Source organism: Brienomyrus brachyistius, unplaced genomic scaffold, assembly GCF_023856365.1.
Source record: "Brienomyrus brachyistius isolate T26 unplaced genomic scaffold, BBRACH_0.4 scaffold33, whole genome shotgun sequence".
Lineage (NCBI taxonomy): Eukaryota > Metazoa > Chordata > Actinopteri > Osteoglossiformes > Mormyridae > Brienomyrus > Brienomyrus brachyistius.
Window position 1 is genome coordinate 3,172,942 of NW_026042308.1, and position 20,221 is coordinate 3,193,162.

Below are 20,221 nucleotides of genomic sequence, written 5' to 3' on the forward strand. Positions count from 1 at the left end.
GTTGTTCCCTGCCTCGTGCCCATTGCTTCCAGGATAGGCTAAACAGTAGGATAAGCGGTTTGAAAAATGGATGGATGGATGGATTTGATACATCAGGAATTTCTGGCCATATACTGATCATATTTTGTCAACCAACAAGATACATTTTCTGTGCCTTTAGAAAACACTTAACCATGTTTTACATGTTTACTTTTCATGTAAGGTCAAAAGGTAACTTATGTCTTTGTTTAGACAAAGGTTGACTTTGCATTTTGCGCAGTAGACATATGAGAAGTGACTTCCAGGGCAGTGCCTGCATCTCTGTCTTGTTTCCCATGTTGGTAAATGGTCAACGCCATCCTTTCTCACATCAAGAGGCACAGCAGAGTCTCCTGAATCATTTAATCAGTAATAAACTGACTGAAATACATGCACGGAGTCCGTTCTGACCTTTCTACAGAGACGTCCTCAACATATCCATCAAACTCAACATTTGGAGGTATAAATTGTACTTTTCTCCACCTGTACTCTTTCTGTTTCACTTTGCCCTTTGCTGACTGCTCTGTCCTGCTTTGTTTTGACTGTACTGGTGTCAGACTCTGCTACACTTTCATCTCTCATATCTTCATCACTACTATCTGATCCCTCTTCATTAGACACTCCCTTGGGACTCCTTTCTTCACTACTGTCATCATCTTCCTCCCCTAACTGCTCCAGGTCACTTGAATTTCCATCAATTAGTATATTCAAGACATCTTCTACACTGTACGTTTTTGCCATCTAAATGTATAAATCAAAATAATACACACAATACATTGTTACATTTACAAACTATATATTGACTATTTGGGCAGCATGGTGGTGCAGTGGTTAGCACTGTTGTCTAGGTTCTCTGGGACCCGGGTTCGAGTCTCCGCCTGGGTTACACATGTGCGGAGTTTGCATGTCTTCCTCATGTTCTCATGGGGTTTCCTCTGATTTCTCTCCACAGTCCAAAAACATGCTGAGGCTAATTGGACTTGCTAAATTGCCCAAAGTGCATGAGTGAGTGACTGGTGTGTGAGTGCGATGGGCTGGCCCCCCATCCTGGGCTGTTCCCTGCCTCATGCCCATTGCTTCCGGGTTAGGCTCTGGACTCCCTGACGGATAAACGGTTTGGGAAATAAACAAGCTTAAATCGAGTAATATATTAATTGTTGTTTGGTGTATAAACAGTACAGATTTAATCAAGAAATTGACTAAAACAACACCTGATGCACTGACAAATATAATACATTTACATACCTGTAGTATCATATTTTCACCACGTTTTTCTATAAAATATTTCATGATATATTAAGTTATTACGAATTAGCTCACATTAATAAAGGCTCATTTTGAAATTAATTAATTTTCGCTACATTGCGCTTACTGTAACTGCTCCAAAAATAGGACTTCTTATCCCGTGAAAATCCCGCCGGCTACAACTTGCGTGCAGCCGTCTTTGATTCTTAAAAAAAAGACGTTTTCCACCTGCAGTACATAGGTCATCCACTAGAGGCAGAATTCAGGTATAGTATTATATACAACGGGGTTTGAGAAAAGGGGTAATCCTATTACTGACGTAGAGGTCTTAGAAATATCGGCATCAAATATGATACATGTGGCATTATAGGGTTAAGACAATTTAAAGTTATCTACCAGCTCAGAACCTGTAATTACTGTTATAATAAACAATGTCTACAGTTTTACCTGTAAATTTGAACTCCATCATTAAACGTTTGTTAATCCCATTCTCAAAATTTGACTTTACAGCTCAGTGTCTCCCAGTCGATCCATGATTTACACATAAGGAGGTAGTTTGTGATGCACCATAATCTCCACATCCTTCTTCAGACGTGGTTCCACCAGCAGCGAAAACAGCTGGTGGACAAAGCAGATGAATCACTGCTATTGTATGAACTGTGGTGTTAAAATTCAAGAGCATTATATACCAATAACACGCTGGTAGCACTGTTTTGTGAATGATATTTTGCCATTTCTGCAAACTGCGTCTCTTACCATTTGTCTCAGCGGCTCATTCTCCTCTTGCAGACTGATGATTTCTGTACCTCAGAGTCAAAGTTCAGGAGTTCTGGCTGGGCGATTTTGTCAAGGAAATTCATATTTTTGTGTCTTGGCTCTCAAAATCATCTCTCTTCTACATCATCTTTTAAATACCTGACATTCATTTTAAATGTATTGCTTAAAATGAGTTTCACTTAGGCAGACAGTAAGGCAGTTTAAATTGTCTGATAAATATACGTGGAGTAACTTACTCTTCGTTGTCATTATAGTGATAATAAGTCAGTACTTTCAGGATATGCATATACTGAAAGCCAACACTCAGAAAGCTGTGTGGTGAAACAAGAGAGGTGTCTGCCCATTGACGTGGAGAGTCGGGTGAGAACACAGGGTTCTGATCCGGAATGGGAACTAACGGCAATACAAATCAATCATGCCATTCAGCCCGGCCCTGCAGCTCAAGTAAATGCTTCTGAAAGATTCCTGGGTTTTCTCCATACGGTTTGTCTGGAGGAAAAGAAACAGTGCAAAACCAAGACATAAAAGTCCCTTACAGTACGTCAACCATAGTCAAAGCATGTATGAAAGTGTTTTCATTTTTTCCTGTTAAGTTAACAAATGCTATTATACAGTGTTTAATAAAAATATTTTAAATAATATTGGGAATTTACATATTGTACAAAAACAAGTATTGTGATGTGTGTGCTTGGAAAAAAATAAAAATTTGAGTATATATATATATATATAAAAAAAGAATATATCAAAGAACAATCAAACCCACAGCACCCCGCCAGCTTAAACCATCCTTCGGTATCCATAACTTCACAATCCATCACATCACCAATAATTCATCAATCAACAGGATACACACTCACATGTATGTACAGTTTGTGTAACTTTGTACTGTTGAAAGTGATATATGTCATACTGAAAAAGCACAGCCTGGTGCGTTTTCAGTCACTGCCATCAAAACCTTAGCCATAGTTTACACTGGAAAATACTTACCGAGTGCAGTGTTCTATAGAAAACATGGCTGAGCATTTTCACCATCATGTTTGTGAATGATGACACAAGGACTTGTCATGCTGGTGGCTCTGACAAGTTCATTGACATGAATATTTACTTTTTATTTTACTAAGGAATTTGAGAAAGTTACTGGCTTTTGCAGGTAAGCAGTCTATCATGTGCTGCTGTTTGTATGAATTGTTATGAGAAATGCACTTACTGTTTTACAAATATTAAGGGTGATTCAAGAAATGTACCAAAGCGACTGAGAAAAACTGTCAGTGAGCATAACAATATTAAAATAAAACTGGGACCAGGGCATAATGTCCTGTTTTCTGGAATGAATGAATGAATGAAATACAACACAATGAAATAAAATTAAATAAAAAGCTGACATCTGTACCTGCTTAGTGGGAATGAAATGGTGTGAGTGCAGTGGGTCGCTTGTCTTTAATACACTTTGTATTAAAGTAGCAATTTAGTATTTGAACTGTCAAATAGGACAGACCTTAGTATCTCCAGTTTACAATGTGGGATACCCAGTAATACTGACCTCAATATCTCCAGTTTACAGTGTGGGATACCCAGTAATACTGACCTCAGTATTTCCAGGTTACAGTGTGGAATACCCAGTAATACTGACCTCAGAATCTCCAGGTTACAGTGTGGAATACCCAGTAATACTGACCTCAGTATTTCCAGTTTACAGTGTGGAATACCCAGTAATACTGACCTCAATATCTCCAGTTTACAGTGTGGAATACCCAGTAATACTGACCTCAGTATTTCCAGTTTACAGTGTGGAATACCCAGTAATACTGACCTCAATATCTCCAGTTTACAGTGTGGGATACCCAGTAATACTGACCTCAGTATTTCCAGGTTACAGTGTGTAATACCCAGTAATACTGACCTCAATATCTCCAGTTTACAGTGTGGAATGTCCAGTAATACTGACCTCAGTATTTCCGGTTTACAGTGCGAATCCCCCAGTCCAGGAACCACACATTAGACACGCCTGAAATTATGGTCATTTTCACATGCTGGAGGGATCTCTAGGTGATGCTGAAATGCTGGTTGAACTGTCGGGATCATCACCATAAGTCTATTTTCTGTCCTTGTCCAGGAGATTCCTGCTGGCTGGATTGTTATCTGACACTGTTCATTATTTAACTTGTGCATCCCAAACACATGTCCCCATTTACATTAGCCTGTGCAGCTTTTGCTCTCATTAGTCTCCCATGTACCTGATTACCTTAGCCTCTGTGACATTAGCACTTATTAGCCTCTTACTGTAGCCAGTGTGGCATTACAGTCCACATTTTTGCTCCCTGGGAGCTGGGAAGGAGAAAAACTATGTACTGCCTGGGATCCCTGAGGTCTGGGTTAGGAAACACTGCATTAGCTTTTTCTATCATCTCCAGTGGTGCAGTGATTCTTTAGACATGTCCCTCCCTCCGAAATGTGAAATCCTGTCTCTACAGGTCAAAGATATTCATTCGTTTGCCAGTGAAGACGCCCCGGAAGTAAGAAAGCAAAGCATAGGTGAGAGATGTGGGGATGAAAAAGATGGTGTGAGTGATATAGGTCAGTCTGTGGTGATTATGATGTTTGAAAGGCTGGAAGATAGAGGAGCGGAAGCATGGACTCCTAGGTGAGGTGATACCTGGGTTTAGTGAGCTCAGAGATAAGAGGCAAAGCAGTTTGATGCCACTGCTGCTCCTCTGATGCTCCACCATCTTCCTGATGTTCCACCTCAGCCACAGTCCTACAGACTATCTGGAGGGGCTACAGCAAGAGGTCTAAATACCAGAAGCTGAGGAACGTGGGTGAGACCCGCATTGCTGGCTCCTTGTATCTCTGTCCCACTGCTGAGTGTCTTACCGACCCAAAACTTTGCTACTAAGGTTCCAGTGAAAAACAGCGCAGAGCTGGTCATTAATTTAAGTATGTTGTTGTCCCTGTGGATGGAGCAGACTGTGTAGCTGTCAGCCATTCACACGTCCATAGCATGAATGACTTGTATATGAACATAGTCACATAGTCATGTGTTCCTTAACGACAGGAATACCTCCTGAGAAATGCATCCTTAGGTGATTGTGTTGTTTTGTGAACATTATAGAGTGTACATAAACAAACCGAGATGGTACAGCCCACTACACACTTGGCCTACAGTAAAATTTTATTTCATTAGTAGAAAGAGTACACTGTAAAATACCAGTAAAAAGTAAGGCATAGTCAATGCATGAACCAGTAACTTAGCTGTCTATTATCATTATAGAGTATTGTGATGAAGACTGTGATCGAGTGCCATTACAGACTCTCTTTTGGAAGGGGGGGTGGTTAATTGACAAAGACTGCTGCCCTCACTCACCTGGAGAGACTGATAATGAGACTGAGGTTTTAATGGGGTGGGGGGCTCACCTTCGGAAATAAAACGTGCCAGAGAGAGAAGCAGGTTGGGGGCCGCTGGGTTGAGAGAATCTGTGGGGCGTTTTGTGGCGTTAGCGGTTGGTTAGCACCGGCGGTGCGGAAGAAACTGGGGACCACTCATTGACTGGAAGGAAGGTAGTGGGGGGGAAAGCTTCTGTAGGTAGCCAGGAAAGAGTAGACAAACACCAACGGAATTACCCCAACTGCCTGCCGCTTACACTGGACGTATGCGCTGCAACCAACACAGCCTTGGGACCTGCTCTGCAGCGAGACGGCGGGGTCTCACTGCGCGGACAGGGAAATCCGATTTTAATTCCTTCTGCGTTGTTTGTATGTGTTGTGTGTGGGCGGGGGGCTATAGTGCAGGCTATGGCGGCTGCGAGGGCCTTGTATGCATTTCAGAAGTCTGTTTATATCACGTGTGTATTTCCATGGTTGAGACTGCGACGTTTATTGCTGTGTAGACTCTCTTAATGGTGCCGTGCTGTGATGAGCTTGAATGATTTATCACTTTGAGATCGTAGCCTAACTTATTTCACAGTTGCTGTTTTTTTCTGTGTGCTGTGAGGCAGCCAATGTCAGCCCCTTGTTTTATGAACTGACTGAATAATAAAGTTTTGTTATTGCTTTAGTTTGCCTGTTTCTGAGTGCAGTGTTCTAACCTACCGGACCAGACCAGGGTATAATTAAAGGTGGTTCCAATATCGCCCTCTAGTGGTAAGCAAATGTTTATTACAGTATTATGTACTGTAGATAATTGTATTCATTTGTACGACTGGCCAGCATCACCAGAAACAGGAATTTTTCAGCTCCATTATAATCTAATGACACCATGTGGTCCATCGCTGACCGAAGCGTCATTATGTGACACGTGGCTGTATGTATAAATATGCTGTGTGTTCAGTGGCTGATTGCTGCAGTCCATGTATTCAGAGATTACAGTGTGACACGGGGCTGTATGTATAAATATGCTGTGTTCAGTGGCTGATTGCTGCAGTCCATGTATTCAGAGATTACAGTGTGACACGTGGCTGTATGTATAAATATGCTGTGTGTTCAGTGGCTGATTGCTGCAGTCCATGTGTTCAGAGATTACAGTGTGACACGTGGCTGTATGTATAAATATGCTGTGTGTTCAGTGGCTGATTGCTGCAGTCCATGTATTCAGAGATTACAGTGTGACACGTGGCTGTATGTATAAATATGCTGTGTGTTCAGTGGCTGATTGCTGCAGTCCATGTATTCAGAGATTACAGTGTGACACGGGACTGTATGTATAAATATGCTGTGTGTTCAGTGGCTGATTGCTGCAGTCCATGTATTCAGAGATTACAGTGTGACACGAGGCTTTATGTATAAATATGCTGTGTTCAGTGGCTGATTGCTGCAGTCCATGTATTCAGAGATTACAGTGTGACACGTGGCTGTATATATAAATATGCTGTGTTCAATGGCTGATTGCTGCAGTCCATGTGTTCAGAGATTACAGTGTGACACGTGTCTGTATGTATAAATATGCTGTGTTCAGTGGCTGATTGCTGCAGTCCATGTATTCAGAGATTACAGTGTGACACGTGGCTGTATGTATAAATATGCTGTGTGTTCAGTGGCTGATTGCTGCAGTCCATGTATTCAGAGATTACAGTGTGACACGTGGCTGTATGTATAAATATGCTGTGTGTTCAGTGGCTGATTGCTGCAGTCCATGTATTCAGAGATTACAGTGTGACACGGGGCTGTATGTATAAATATGCTGTGTGTTCAGTGGCTGATTGCTGCAGTCCATGTATTCAGAGATTACAGTGTGACACGGGGCTGTATGTATAAATATGCTGTGTGTTCAGTGGTTGATTGCTGCAGTCCATGTGTTCAGAGATTACAGTGTGACACGTGGCTGTATGTATAAATATGCTGTGTTCAGTGGCTGATTGCTGCAGTCCATGTATTCAGTGATTACAGTGTGACACGTGGCTATATGTATAAATATGCTGTGTGTTCAGTGGCTGATTGCTGCAGTCCATGTATTCAGAGATTACAGTGTGACACGTGGCTGTATATATAAATATGCTGTGTTCAGTGGCTGATTGCTGCAGTCCATGTATTCAGAGATTACAGTGTGACACGTGGCTGTATGTATAAATATGCTGTGTTCAGTGGCTGATTGCTGCAGTCCATGTATTCAGAGATTACAGTGTGACACGGGGCTGTATGTATAAATATGCTGTGTGTTCAGTGGCTGATTGCTGCAGTCCATGTATTCAGAGATTACAGTGTGACACGGGGCTGTATGTATAAATATGCTGTGTTCAGTGGCTGATTGCTGCAGTCCATGTATTCAGAGATTACAGTGTGACACGGGGCTGTATGTATAAATATGCTGTGTGTTCAGTGGCTGATTGCTGCAGTCCATGTATTCAGAGATTACAGTGTGACACGTGGCTGTATGTATAAATATGCTGTGTTCAGTGGCTGATTGCTGCAGTCCATGTATTCAGAGATTACAGTGTGACACGGGGCTGTATGTATAAATATGCTGTGTGTTCAGTGGCTGATTGCTGCAGTCCATGTATTCAGAGATTACAGTGTGACACGGGGCTGTATGTATAAATATGCTGTGTGTTCAGTGGCTGATTGCTGCAGTCCATGTATTCAGAGATTACAGTGTGACACGGGGCTGTATGTATAAATATGCTGTGTGTTCAGTGGTTGATTGCTGCAGTCCATGTGTTCAGAGATTACAGTGTGACACGTGGCTGTATGTATAAATATGCTGTGTTCAGTGGCTGATTGCTGCAGTCCATGTATTCAGTGATTACAGTGTGACACGTGGCTATATGTATAAATATGCTGTGTGTTCAGTGGCTGATTGCTGCAGTCCATGTATTCAGAGATTACAGTGTGACACGGGACTGTATGTATAAATATGCTGTGTGTTCAGTGGCTGATTGCTGCAGTCCATGTATTCAGAGATTACAGTGTGACACGAGGCTGTATGTATAAATATGCTGTGTTCAGTGGCTGATTGCTGCAGTCCATGTATTCAGAGATTACAGTGTGACACGGGGCTGTATGTATAAATATGCTGTGTTCAGTGGCTGATTGCTGCAGTCCATGTATTCAGAGATTACAGTGTGACACGGGGCTGTATGTATAAATATGCTGTGTGTTCAGTGGCTGATTGCTGCAGTCCATGTATTCAGAGATTACAGTGTGACACGGGGCTGTATGTATAAATATGCTGTGTGTTCAGTGGCTGATTGCTGCAGTCCATGTATTCAGAGATTACAGTGTGACACGGGGCTGTATGTATAAATCTGCTGTGTGTTCAGTGGCTGATTGCTGCAGTCCATGTGTTCAGAGATTACAGTGTGACACGGGGCTGTATGTATAAATATGCTGTGTGTTCAGTGGCTGATTGCTGCAGTCCATGTGTTCAGAGATTACAGTGTGACACGTGGCTGTATGTATAAATATGCTGTGTGTTCAGTGGCTGATTGCTGCAGTCCATGTATTCAGTGATTACAGTGTGACACGTGGCTGTATGTATAAATATGCTGTGTGTTCAGTGGCTGATTGCTGCAGTCCATGTATTCAGAGATTACAGTGTGACACGGGACTGTATGTATAAATATGCTGTGTGTTCAGTGGCTGATTGCTGCAGTCCATGTATTCAGAGATTACAGTGTGACACGAGGCTGTATATATAAATATGCTGTGTTCAGTGGCTGATTGCTGCAGTCCATGTATTCAGAGATTACAGTGTGACACGTGGCTGTATGTATAAATATGCTGTGTGTTCAGTGGCTTATTGCTGCAGTCCATGTATTCAGAGATTACAGTGTGACACGGGGCTGTATGTATAAATATGCTGTGTGTTCAGTGGCTGATTGCTGCAGTCCATGTGTTCAGAGATTACAGTGTGACACGTGGCTGTATGTATAAATATGCTGTGTGTTCAGTGGCTGATTGCTGCAGTCCATGTATTCAGTGATTACAGTGTGACACGTGGCTGTATGTATAAATATGCTGTGTGTTCAGTGGCTGATTGCTGCAGTCCATGTATTCAGAGATTACAGTGTGACACGGGACTGTATGTATAAATATGCTGTGTGTTCAGTGGCTGATTGCTGCAGTCCATGTATTCAGAGATTACAGTGTGACACGAGGCTGTATATATAAATATGCTGTGTTCAGTGGCTGATTGCTGCAGTCCATGTATTCAGAGATTACAGTGTGACACGTGGCTGTATGTATAAATATGCTGTGTGTTCAGTGGCTGATTGCTGCAGTCCATTTATTCAGAGATTACAGTGTGACACGGGCCTGTATGTATAAATATGCTGTGTGTTCAGTGGCTGATTGCTGCAGTCCATGTATTCAGAGATTACAGTGTGACACGGGGCTGTATGTATAAATATGCTGTGTTCAGTGGCTGATTGCTGCAGTCCATGTATTCAGAGATTACAGTGTGACACGGGGCTGTATGTATAAATATGCTGTGTGTTCAGTGGCTGATTGCTGCAGTCCATGTGTTCAGAGATTACAGTGTGACACGTGGCTGTATGTATAAATATGCTGTGTGTTCAGTGGCTGATTGCTGCAGTCCATGTATTCAGAGATTACAGTGTGACACGTGGCTGTATGTATAAATATGCTGTGTGTTCAGTGGCTGATTGCTGCAGTCCATGTATTCAGAGATTACAGTGTGACACGTGGCTGTATATATAAATATGCTGTGTTCAGTGGCTGATTGCTGCAGTCCATGTATTCAGAGATTAAAGTGTGACACGTGGCTGTATGTATAAATATGCTGTGTTCAGTGGCTGATTGCTGCAGTCCATGTATTCAGAGATTACAGTGTGACACGTGGCTGTATGTATAAATATGCTGTGTGTTCAGTGGCTGATTGCTGCAGTCCATGTATTCAGAGATTACAGTGTGACACGTGGCTGTATGTATAAATATGCTGTGTGTTCAGTGGCTGATTGCTGCAGTCCATGTATTCAGAGATTACAGTGTGACACGGGGCTGTATGTATAAATCTGCTGTGTGTTCAGTGGCTGATTGCTGCAGTCCATGTGTTCAGAGATTACAGTGTGACACGGGGCTGTATGTATAAATATGCTGTGTGTTCAGTGGCTGATTGCTGCAGTCCATGTGTTCAGAGATTACAGTGTGACACGTGGCTGTATGTATAAATATGCTGTGTGTTCAGTGGCTGATTGCTGCAGTCCATGTATTCAGTGATTACAGTGTGACACGTGGCTGTATGTATAAATATGCTGTGTGTTCAGTGGCTGATTGCTGCAGTCCATGTATTCAGAGATTACAGTGTGACACGGGACTGTATGTATAAATATGCTGTGTGTTCAGTGGCTGATTGCTGCAGTCCATGTATTCAGAGATTACAGTGTGACACGAGGCTGTATATATAAATATGCTGTGTTCAGTGGCTGATTGCTGCAGTCCATGTATTCAGAGATTACAGTGTGACACGTGGCTGTATGTATAAATATGCTGTGTGTTCAGTGGCTTATTGCTGCAGTCCATGTATTCAGAGATTACAGTGTGACACGGGGCTGTATGTATAAATATGCTGTGTGTTCAGTGGCTGATTGCTGCAGTCCATGTGTTCAGAGATTACAGTGTGACACGTGGCTGTATGTATAAATATGCTGTGTGTTCAGTGGCTGATTGCTGCAGTCCATGTATTCAGTGATTACAGTGTGACACGTGGCTGTATGTATAAATATGCTGTGTGTTCAGTGGCTGATTGCTGCAGTCCATGTATTCAGAGATTACAGTGTGACACGGGACTGTATGTATAAATATGCTGTGTGTTCAGTGGCTGATTGCTGCAGTCCATGTATTCAGAGATTACAGTGTGACACGAGGCTGTATATATAAATATGCTGTGTTCAGTGGCTGATTGCTGCAGTCCATGTATTCAGAGATTACAGTGTGACACGTGGCTGTATGTATAAATATGCTGTGTGTTCAGTGGCTGATTGCTGCAGTCCATTTATTCAGAGATTACAGTGTGACACGGGCCTGTATGTATAAATATGCTGTGTGTTCAGTGGCTGATTGCTGCAGTCCATGTATTCAGAGATTACAGTGTGACACGGGGCTGTATGTATAAATATGCTGTGTTCAGTGGCTGATTGCTGCAGTCCATGTATTCAGAGATTACAGTGTGACACGGGGCTGTATGTATAAATATGCTGTGTGTTCAGTGGCTGATTGCTGCAGTCCATGTGTTCAGAGATTACAGTGTGACACGTGGCTGTATGTATAAATATGCTGTGTGTTCAGTGGCTGATTGCTGCAGTCCATGTATTCAGAGATTACAGTGTGACACGTGGCTGTATGTATAAATATGCTGTGTGTTCAGTGGCTGATTGCTGCAGTCCATGTATTCAGAGATTACAGTGTGACACGTGGCTGTATATATAAATATGCTGTGTTCAGTGGCTGATTGCTGCAGTCCATGTATTCAGAGATTAAAGTGTGACACGTGGCTGTATGTATAAATATGCTGTGTTCAGTGGCTGATTGCTGCAGTCCATGTATTCAGAGATTACAGTGTGACACGTGGCTGTATGTATAAATATGCTGTGTGTTCAGTGGCTGATTGCTGCAGTCCATGTATTCAGAGATTACAGTGTGACACGTGGCTGTATGAATAAATATGCTGTGTTCAGTGGCTGATTGCTGCAGTCCATGTATTCAGAGATTACAGTGTGACACGGGGCTGTATGTATAAATATGCTGTGTGTTCAGTGGCTGATTGCTGCAGTCCATGTATTCAGAGATTACAGTGTGACACGGGGCTGTATGTATAAATATGCTGTGTGTTCAGTGGTTGATTGCTGCAGTCCATGTGTTCAGAGATTACAGTGTGACACGTGGCTGTATGTATAAATATGCTGTGTTCAGTGGCTGATTGCTGCAGTCCATGTATTCAGTGATTACAGTGTGACACGTGGCTATATGTATAAATATGCTGTGTGTTCAGTGGCTGATTGCTGCAGTCCATGTATTCAGAGATTACAGTGTGACACGTGGCTGTATATATAAATATGCTGTGTTCAGTGGCTGATTGCTGCAGTCCATGTATTCAGAGATTACAGTGTGACACGTGGCTGTATGTATAAATATGCTGTGTTCAGTGGCTGATTGCTGCAGTCCATGTATTCAGAGATTACAGTGTGACACGGGGCTGTATGTATAAATATGCTGTGTGTTCAGTGGCTGATTGCTGCAGTCCATGTATTCAGAGATTACAGTGTGACACGGGGCTGTATGTATAAATATGCTGTGTTCAGTGGCTGATTGCTGCAGTCCATGTATTCAGAGATTACAGTGTGACACGGGGCTGTATGTATAAATATGCTGTGTGTTCAGTGGCTGATTGCTGCAGTCCATGTATTCAGAGATTACAGTGTGACACGTGGCTGTATGTATAAATATGCTGTGTTCAGTGGCTGATTGCTGCAGTCCATGTATTCAGAGATTACAGTGTGACACGGGGCTGTATGTATAAATATGCTGTGTGTTCAGTGGCTGATTGCTGCAGTCCATGTATTCAGAGATTACAGTGTGACACGGGGCTGTATGTATAAATATGCTGTGTGTTCAGTGGCTGATTGCTGCAGTCCATGTATTCAGAGATTACAGTGTGACACGGGGCTGTATGTATAAATATGCTGTGTGTTCAGTGGCTGATTGCTGCAGTCCATGTATTCAGAGATTACAGTGTGACACGGGGCTGTATGTATAAATATGCTGTGTGTTCAGTGGCTGATTGCTGCAGTCCATGTATTCAGAGATTACAGTGTGACACGGGGCTGTATGTATAAATATGCTGTGTGTTCAGTGGTTGATTGCTGCAGTCCATGTGTTCAGAGATTACAGTGTGACACGTGGCTGTATGTATAAATATGCTGTGTTCAGTGGCTGATTGCTGCAGTCCATGTATTCAGTGATTACAGTGTGACACGTGGCTATATGTATAAATATGCTGTGTGTTCAGTGGCTGATTGCTGCAGTCCATGTATTCAGAGATTACAGTGTGACACGGGACTGTATGTATAAATATGCTGTGTGTTCAGTGGCTGATTGCTGCAGTCCATGTATTCAGAGATTACAGTGTGACACGAGGCTGTATGTATAAATATGCTGTGTTCAGTGGCTGATTGCTGCAGTCCATGTATTCAGAGATTACAGTGTGACACGGGGCTGTATGTATAAATATGCTGTGTTCAGTGGCTGATTGCTGCAGTCCATGTATTCAGAGATTACAGTGTGACACGGGGCTGTATGTATAAATATGCTGTGTGTTCAGTGGCTGATTGCTGCAGTCCATGTATTCAGAGATTACAGTGTGACACGGGGCTGTATGTATAAATCTGCTGTGTGTTCAGTGGCTGATTGCTGCAGTCCATGTGTTCAGAGATTACAGTGTGACACGGGGCTGTATGTATAAATATGCTGTGTGTTCAGTGGCTGATTGCTGCAGTCCATGTGTTCAGAGATTACAGTGTGACACGTGGCTGTATGTATAAATATGCTGTGTGTTCAGTGGCTGATTGCTGCAGTCCATGTATTCAGTGATTACAGTGTGACACGTGGCTGTATGTATAAATATGCTGTGTGTTCAGTGGCTGATTGCTGCAGTCCATGTATTCAGAGATTACAGTGTGACACGGGACTGTATGTATAAATATGCTGTGTGTTCAGTGGCTGATTGCTGCAGTCCATGTATTCAGAGATTACAGTGTGACACGAGGCTGTATATATAAATATGCTGTGTTCAGTGGCTGATTGCTGCAGTCCATGTATTCAGAGATTACAGTGTGACACGTGGCTGTATGTATAAATATGCTGTGTGTTCAGTGGCTTATTGCTGCAGTCCATGTATTCAGAGATTACAGTGTGACACGGGGCTGTATGTATAAATATGCTGTGTGTTCAGTGGCTGATTGCTGCAGTCCATGTGTTCAGAGATTACAGTGTGACACGTGGCTGTATGTATAAATATGCTGTGTGTTCAGTGGCTGATTGCTGCAGTCCATGTATTCAGTGATTACAGTGTGACACGTGGCTGTATGTATAAATATGCTGTGTGTTCAGTGGCTGATTGCTGCAGTCCATGTATTCAGAGATTACAGTGTGACACGGGACTGTATGTATAAATATGCTGTGTGTTCAGTGGCTGATTGCTGCAGTCCATGTATTCAGAGATTACAGTGTGACACGAGGCTGTATATATAAATATGCTGTGTTCAGTGGCTGATTGCTGCAGTCCATGTATTCAGAGATTACAGTGTGACACGTGGCTGTATGTATAAATATGCTGTGTGTTCAGTGGCTGATTGCTGCAGTCCATTTATTCAGAGATTACAGTGTGACACGGGCCTGTATGTATAAATATGCTGTGTGTTCAGTGGCTGATTGCTGCAGTCCATGTATTCAGAGATTACAGTGTGACACGGGGCTGTATGTATAAATATGCTGTGTTCAGTGGCTGATTGCTGCAGTCCATGTATTCAGAGATTACAGTGTGACACGGGGCTGTATGTATAAATATGCTGTGTGTTCAGTGGCTGATTGCTGCAGTCCATGTGTTCAGAGATTACAGTGTGACACGTGGCTGTATGTATAAATATGCTGTGTGTTCAGTGGCTGATTGCTGCAGTCCATGTATTCAGAGATTACAGTGTGACACGTGGCTGTATGTATAAATATGCTGTGTGTTCAGTGGCTGATTGCTGCAGTCCATGTATTCAGAGATTAAAGTGTGACACGTGGCTGTATGTATAAATATGCTGTGTTCAGTGGCTGATTGCTGCAGTCCATGTATTCAGAGATTACAGTGTGACACGTGGCTGTATGTATAAATATGCTGTGTGTTCAGTGGCTGATTGCTGCAGTCCATGTATTCAGAGATTACAGTGTGACACGTGGCTGTATGAATAAATATGCTGTGTTCAGTGGCTGATTGCTGCAGTCCATGTATTCAGAGATTACAGTGTGACACGGGGCTGTATGTATAAATATGCTGTGTGTTCAGTGGCTGATTGCTGCAGTCCATGTATTCAGAGATTACAGTGTGACACGGGGCTGTATGTATAAATATGCTGTGTGTTCAGTGGTTGATTGCTGCAGTCCATGTGTTCAGAGATTACAGTGTGACACGTGGCTGTATGTATAAATATGCTGTGTTCAGTGGCTGATTGCTGCAGTCCATGTATTCAGTGATTACAGTGTGACACGTGGCTATATGTATAAATATGCTGTGTGTTCAGTGGCTGATTGCTGCAGTCCATGTATTCAGAGATTACAGTGTGACACGTGGCTGTATATATAAATATGCTGTGTTCAGTGGCTGATTGCTGCAGTCCATGTATTCAGAGATTACAGTGTGACACGTGGCTGTATGTATAAATATGCTGTGTTCAGTGGCTGATTGCTGCAGTCCATGTATTCAGAGATTACAGTGTGACACGGGGCTGTATGTATAAATATGCTGTGTGTTCAGTGGCTGATTGCTGCAGTCCATGTATTCAGAGATTACAGTGTGACACGGGGCTGTATGTATAAATATGCTGTGTTCAGTGGCTGATTGCTGCAGTACATGTATTCAGAGATTACAGTGTGACACGGGGCTGTATGTATAAATATGCTGTGTGTTCAGTGGCTGATTGCTGCAGTCCATGTATTCAGAGATTACAGTGTGACACGTGGCTGTATGTATAAATATGCTGTGTTCAGTGGCTGATTGCTGCAGTCCATGTATTCAGAGATTACAGTGTGACACGGGGCTGTATGTATAAATATGCTGTGTGTTCAGTGGCTGATTGCTGCAGTCCATGTATTCAGAGATTACAGTGTGACACGGGGCTGTATGTATAAATATGCTGTGTTCAGTGGCTGATTGCTGCAGTCCATGTATTCAGAGATTACAGTGTGACACGGGGCTGTATGTATAAATATGCTGTGTGTTCAGTGGCTGATTGCTGCAGTCCATGTATTCAGAGATTACAGTGTGACACGGGGCTGTATGTATAAATATGCTGTGTGTTCAGTGGCTGATTGCTGCAGTCCATGTGTTCAGAGATTACAGTGTGACACGTGGCTGTATGTATAAATATGCTGTGTGTTCAGTGGCTGATTGCTGCAGTCCATGTATTCAGAGATTACAGTGTGACACGTGGCTGTATGTATAAATATGCTGTGTGTTCAGTGGCTGATTGCTGCAGTCCATGTATTCAGAGATTACAGTGTGACACGTGGCTGTATATATAAATATGCTGTGTTCAGTGGCTGATTGCTGCAGTCCATGTATTCAGAGATTACAGTGTGACACGGGGCTGTATGTATAAATATGCTGTGTGTTCAGTGGCTTATTGCTGCAGTCCATGTATTCAGAGATTACAGTGTGACACGGGGCTGTATGTATAAATATGCTGTGTGTTCAGTGGCTGATTGCTGCAGTCCATGTGTTCAGAGATTACAGTGTGACACGTGGCTGTATGTATAAATATGCTGTGTGTTCAGTGGCTGATTGCTGCAGTCCATGTATTCAGTGATTACAGTGTGACACGTGGCTGTATGTATAAATATGCTGTGTGTTCAGTGGCTGATTGCTGCAGTCCATGTATTCAGAGATTACAGTGTGACACGGGACTGTATGTATAAATATGCTGTGTGTTCAGTGGCTGATTGCTGCAGTCCATGTATTCAGAGATTACAGTGTGACACGAGGCTGTATATATAAATATGCTGTGTTCAGTGGCTGATTGCTGCAGTCCATGTATTCAGAGATTACAGTGTGACACGTGGCTGTATGTATAAATATGCTGTGTGTTCAGTGGCTTATTGCTGCAGTCCATGTATTCAGAGATTACAGTGTGACACGGGGCTGTATGTATAAATATGCTGTGTGTTCAGTGGCTGATTGCTGCAGTCCATGTGTTCAGAGATTACAGTGTGACACGTGGCTGTATGTATAAATATGCTGTGTGTTCAGTGGCTGATTGCTGCAGTCCATGTATTCAGTGATTACAGTGTGACACGTGGCTGTATGTATAAATATGCTGTGTGTTCAGTGGCTGATTGCTGCAGTCCATGTATTCAGAGATTACAGTGTGACACGGGACTGTATGTATAAATATGCTGTGTGTTCAGTGGCTGATTGCTGCAGTCCATGTATTCAGAGATTACAGTGTGACACGAGGCTGTATATATAAATATGCTGTGTTCAGTGGCTGATTGCTGCAGTCCATGTATTCAGAGATTACAGTGTGACACGTGGCTGTATGTATAAATATGCTGTGTGTTCAGTGGCTGATTGCTGCAGTCCATTTATTCAGAGATTACAGTGTGACACGGGCCTGTATGTATAAATATGCTGTGTGTTCAGTGGCTGATTGCTGCAGTCCATGTATTCAGAGATTACAGTGTGACACGGGGCTGTATGTATAAATATGCTGTGTTCAGTGGCTGATTGCTGCAGTCCATGTATTCAGAGATTACAGTGTGACACGGGGCTGTATGTATAAATATGCTGTGTGTTCAGTGGCTGATTGCTGCAGTCCATGTGTTCAGAGATTACAGTGTGACACGTGGCTGTATGTATAAATATGCTGTGTGTTCAGTGGCTGATTGCTGCAGTCCATGTATTCAGAGATTACAGTGTGACACGTGGCTGTATGTATAAATATGCTGTGTGTTCAGTGGCTGATTGCTGCAGTCCATGTATTCAGTGATTACAGTGTGACACGTGGCTGTATGTATAAATATGCTGTGTGTTCAGTGGCTGATTGCTGCAGTCCATGTATTCAGAGATTACAGTGTGACACGGGACTGTATGTATAAATATGCTGTGTGTTCAGTGGCTGATTGCTGCAGTCCATGTATTCAGAGATTACAGTGTGACACGTGGCTGTATGTATAAATATGCTGTGTGTTCAGTGGCTGATTGCTGCAGTCCATGTATTCAGTGATTACAGTGTGACACGTGGCTGTATGTATAAATATGCTGTGTGTTCAGTGGCTGATTGCTGCAGTCCATGTATTCAGAGATTACAGTGTGACACGGGACTGTATGTATAAATATGCTGTGTGTTCAGTGGCTGATTGCTGCAGTCCATGTATTCAGAGATTACAGTGTGACACGAGGCTGTATATATAAATATGCTGTGTTCAGTGGCTGATTGCTGCAGTCCATGTATTCAGAGATTACAGTGTGACACGTGGCTGTATGTATAAATATGCTGTGTGTTCAGTGGCTGATTGCTGCAGTCCATTTATTCAGAGATTACAGTGTGACACGGGCCTGTATGTATAAATATGCTGTGTGTTCAGTGGCTGATTGCTGCAGTCCATGTATTCAGAGATTACAGTGTGACACGGGGCTGTATGTATAAATATGCTGTGTTCAGTGGCTGATTGCTGCAGTCCATGTATTCAGAGATTACAGTGTGACACGGGGCTGTATGTATAAATATGCTGTGTGTTCAGTGGCTGATTGCTGCAGTCCATGTGTTCAGAGATTACAGTGTGACACGTGGCTGTATGTATAAATATGCTGTGTGTTCAGTGGCTGATTGCTGCAGTCCATGTATTCAGAGATTACAGTGTGACACGTGGCTGTATGTATAAATATGCTGTGTGTTCAGTGGCTGATTGCTGCAGTCCATGTATTCAGAGATTACAGTGTGACACGTGGCTGTATATATAAATATGCTGTGTTCAGTGGCTGATTGCTGCAGTCCATGTATTCAGAGATTAAAGTGTGACACGTGGCTGTATGTATAAATATGCTGTGTTCAGTGGCTGATTGCTGCAGTCCATGTATTCAGAGATTACAGTGTGACACGTGGCTGTATGTATAAATATGCTGTGTGTTCAGTGGCTGATTGCTGCAGTCCATGTATTCAGAGATTACAGTGTGACACGTGGCTGTATGTATAAATATGCTGTGTGTTCAGTGGCTGATTGCTGCAGTCCATGTATTCAGAGATTACAGTGTGACACGGGGCTGTATGTATAAATCTGCTGTGTGTTCAGTGGCTGATTGCTGCAGTCCATGTGTTCAGAGATTACAGTGTGACACGGGGCTGTATGTATAAATATGCTGTGTGTTCAGTGGCTGATTGCTGCAGTCCATGTGTTCAGAGATTACAGTGTGACACGTGGCTGTATGTATAAATATGCTGTGTGTTCAGTGGCTGATTGCTGCAGTCCATGTATTCAGTGATTACAGTGTGACACGTGGCTGTATGTATAAATATGCTGTGTGTTCAGTGGCTGATTGCTGCAGTCCATGTATTCAGAGATTACAGTGTGACACGGGACTGTATGTATAAATATGCTGTGTGTTCAGTGGCTGATTGCTGCAGTCCATGTATTCAGAGATTACAGTGTGACACGAGGCTGTATATATAAATATGCTGTGTTCAGTGGCTGATTGCTGCAGTCCATGTATTCAGAGATTACAGTGTGACACGTGGCTGTATGTATAAATATGCTGTGTGTTCAGTGGCTTATTGCTGCAGTCCATGTATTCAGAGATTACAGTGTGACACGTGGCTGTATGTATAAATATGCTGTGTGTTCAGTGGCTGATTGCTGCAGTCCATGTGTTCAGAGATTACAGTGTGACACGTGGCTGTATGTATAAATATGCTGTGTGTTCAGTGGCTGATTGCTGCAGTCCATGTATTCAGTGATTACAGTGTGACACGTGGCTGTA

General features: G+C 42.7%; 1 protein-coding gene across 5 annotated transcripts in view; it reads right to left on the reverse strand.

Moving 5' to 3' along the window:
* Positions 1-20,221, reverse strand: part of LOC125721413 (NACHT, LRR and PYD domains-containing protein 3-like) — a 213,174-nt gene that overhangs the window by 30,598 nt on the left and 162,355 nt on the right. The gene's annotated exons all lie outside the window — the stretch shown is intronic.